This window comes from Dipodomys merriami, unplaced genomic scaffold, assembly GCF_024711535.1.
Source record: "Dipodomys merriami isolate MVZ:Mamm:240054 unplaced genomic scaffold, mDipMer1.0.p SCAF_20, whole genome shotgun sequence".
NCBI lineage: Eukaryota > Metazoa > Chordata > Mammalia > Rodentia > Heteromyidae > Dipodomys > Dipodomys merriami.
Window position 1 is genome coordinate 27,832,501 of NW_027203382.1, and position 3,759 is coordinate 27,836,259.

At 41.1% G+C, this 3,759-nt stretch overlaps 1 long non-coding RNA gene across 1 annotated transcript in view; it reads right to left on the reverse strand.

Annotated features, from left to right (window-relative positions):
* Positions 1-1,984, reverse strand: part of LOC138832843 (uncharacterized) — a 10,983-nt gene extending 8,999 nt beyond the window's left edge. The window contains exon 1 of the long non-coding RNA XR_011373707.1: positions 1,930-1,984. This is a non-coding gene — a long non-coding RNA (uncharacterized lncRNA). The remainder of the gene's footprint in view (positions 1-1,929) is intronic.
* Between the last annotated feature and the right edge of the window lie 1,775 nt (positions 1,985-3,759).

Genomic DNA, 3,759 nt, shown 5'->3' on the forward strand with positions numbered 1-3,759 from the left:
TGTGTATTCACATGTACATACCTAGTTCAAGAAAAGAGCATTGGTTGTAGTTTCCTGCTTTACTTGTGAGGACTAACAATGGCCCTAAATGTGGTGATTGTTGTACTGTCACATGCACGGAATTTTTTTGCTATAAATATAGCATATGTAAACAAATATGATGTTGCTTGCATACTTTCAAGTTGAACCTTTATCTTTCAAAACCTGTTTATACATCATCTTGCTTTTGTAATCCTATAGCTTAGTACTTGACTACAGTTGTGTTTTTGGAATATAGCCATGATACTATATGTAGATTTAGTCCATGCACTTTAACTGCTGCATAATATTCTGCAGTGCAAATAAATGCACCAGTTTAGCACCCAACTCCCTGGGTGATAGACATCTAGGCATAGATGTCCACATGTATGTATATTTATTATATACAGTGTCATGCCTCCCAACACACATGTGAAAGGTTGTCTGGAGGATGAGGCCTGCCCTGATCAGCTGTGGCCTGCATGCTGGTAAGGGTGTCTGTCACAGAGGGAAAACCTTGGCTCCTGGAACACTCCTACAGTGGGAGGAGGCAGTACTGAAGGAAGGAGTGATATGCAACAATACTCCAAAGTGTCTTCTGAAATTCCAAATTTGTATCTCAGGCAGCGGAAGGGTCAGAAGTTTCTGTGGTTTCATTGTCCCCAATGATTCATGTGCCTGAAGCATAGTCTTCATGTTGGCAGGGTTGAGAAGTAGGACCTAGTAGACATTAAGGCAGCTCTTCCTATTAATTCCCTAAAAAAGCAGCTTCTTATGAGAAAAACTGGCATCTCCCTGAATCTCTTTTCTCTGTTCTTCCCATGTGATATCTCCCTTTCCTGTGAGCTCTCATTATGATTCCATCCGCCATCTTGTAAGAAAGGTGAAAGCCCAAAATCACACCAAAGCATATATTGAGACACCCAACATTGGGATCAATGTCAGGACTTACAGACTTTAAAACTGAGCAAACACATACACACACACACACACACACACACACACACACACACACACACACACACACGGCTATTCAGGGCTTCAAGCTCGTTAAGCAGGAGCTCTTATCACTTGTGCACAACCCCAGCCTTTCTGCTTTAGGCATTTTTACTAGTAGGGGGAGATAGGGTCTCTTTGCTTTATAAATCACCTAGTCTTGTTTATTTTGATATAACAACTGAAAATAGACTAATGCAGAACCTGATTGTAAGGCTTTACAAATAATCTTGAAAAAAAAAAAAGTCCATATACTCCATATACATGTAGACCTGGCATATGTAGTTCACCTCATCTGGAATCCTTTGTATAAATCTTGAGCACAGAGAAGTTCACCAGCAAAAGCCTCAGAGCTGTTAAAGCAATAAGGTTAAACAATGACACTCAGGAGCGTTAATCAAAAGGATGATACAGCCCTCACCAGGAACTGCTTATTTCAGGTATGCTTTTTTAGTTCTCAGGAGATCATGGTTAGAAATTTGAAAGTAGAGATCTAGACTGGCAAGGGAAGGCAGCAGGTAGAAGAGAACTATGGCTACCAACCCTCCCCTCCCACATTTATCCTCTCACAGGCACACTGATGAAAGAGGGAGGAAAAAACTCGGAGAGAATGGGGGCCTATAGTGTTGGACAAATAGCTCTTTATATACAACAGAAAACTGGACCATCAGAAAGATGCTTTATATTCTTCAGAGAAGGCTGCAAGGCATGGGGTATGGTTTAGCAACATTTCCATTGTAACTCAGCTATTTGGAAGTTTTCACATTGGGGAGAAGAATGTTTGATGAATGCAATCTATAATCTAGAGAACACTTTGATAGAGCTTATAGTCACAAGTCTATGAGAACTGGACAAGAACATTTGTATTTTGCTTAAGGTCAAGAAAACAGATCTCAATAGGATGAAATATCTCACCTAGTCTGGCCCAGAGGAGCCTGTGGTTCCCCTGTCCCCTGATCTGGGCGTTTCTGGTCTTGCAGCACCTCGCTCCTCTTCTGGGACCCTTCCCTGGAGACCTGGGCCAGGGCATTGTGAGGTTAAAGCTCAAGATGCTGATGTGACATGGTGACTTCTCTGTGTGGTGGTTACAATGCTCTCAAGGTTTATCCCTGCCTTGGCTAACACCAGTCAAGGACTTTCACAGGCCTCAGTTTATGCATCTGCAGCATGGGCTAACCTATATATTAAGGTTCCTGGGATAATGAGTTCATTTACTCACATAATGTTTGAACCTTTTTTTTTTGTAGGCACTAAATTCTATGTGTTCCTCAACCTGCAACAGAATGCATGGGAATTCACAAGGTAGTTAGGAAAAAGATGTGATTTGTGAGTAGAAATTGGTATAGCATAGCATAACCCCTGTTCTCACTGTATTTGATTCCGGTGCCCTGTGTCTTGTATATACACTTTTCTAATTTGGGGAGGGGAAGGGAAAAAACAAAATGCTTAGATAGGGATACAGGTTGACCCATTGTAACAATGAGATGTACAGGACACTATGTTGAAAACGAACTTTACAACTTGTGGGTGGAGGGAGAAGTGGAGGAGGTGGGGAGGGAAGGGATGGTAGGGGAAAAAACAAAGGAGTAGGTAACAATGCTGTACAGGAAAGGCATTCATTACCTTACTCATGTAACTGTAACCCCTCTGTATACTATTTTTACAATAAAAAACATATTAAAAAAAGAAATTGGTATAGCTCCACATGCATCCTTGCTTTTCATGGAATAGTGTCAGGCGTCTGTCCTTTTTTATTATTCAATAGGCTTTGTTCCAATTAAATATTATTTACTGATATTTTTACAACTTGGGGTTATGGATTGACGAGCGGCTTAGTACAGTCTGTCTCTGCTTTTGCTTCATGGCTCAGATCAAGTCCCTATGTTTGCAAAACTTTGGGTACACTGCTAATGACAAGTTATTGACAGAACATTCCAGCAAAACAAGTTTTGAGAACACCATGAGGGCTGTGCCATAGCTTCACCCAACTCCCGAGCCTGGGGAAGCATCTTGCTTTGGGAAAGTCAAGATTGTCATTATTTAAACTTATTTTTAAAAAGATCTTTCAGTGTTGATGGGGAGCCATAGGACAATCCTGAGAAGGCTGAAGTAGCTGCTGAGAAGTCTTAAAGAAATCATATTTAGTCTTCAGCTAGTAAATTCATAAGTGGTGCTTGATACTAGATACTCTACTTTCATACAGGATGTTGGAATCAGCTGGGAAGGCAAAGAAGGAGAGGGAGTTACCTGGTAAGAGTTGCTCAGAGCATCTTTCTCGACAGACACAGGAAAAGTACCTTCTATTTCTATGCTGTCTCCTTGTAATGCTTTTTTTTCTTTTTGGCAGTATAGGGCCTTATCTTTGCTAAACAAGTACTCTGCTAGTTGAATCACATAAACAATTCCCTTTTTACTCTATTTTTCTTTTGGATACGGTCTTGACATTTTGCCTGGGCCAGTGTGGAACCAGTAATCCTCTTACCTATTCCTCCCAGCGTGCTAGGATGACAGGTTTATTTACCGTGCATAGCTAGCTTGTTGAGATGGAGTCTCACTAAGTTTTTGTCTGGGTTGGCCTTGAACTGTAATCTTCCTGATTCTGTCTCCCAGTTGCATCTCACTTAAAAAATGTTTTAGCTATGCACTGATAGCTCACTCCTGTAATTCTAGCTACTCGAGAGGCTGAAATCTGAGGACTGTGATTCAAAGCCAGCTGGGAAAGGAAAGTTCATGAGACTCATGTCC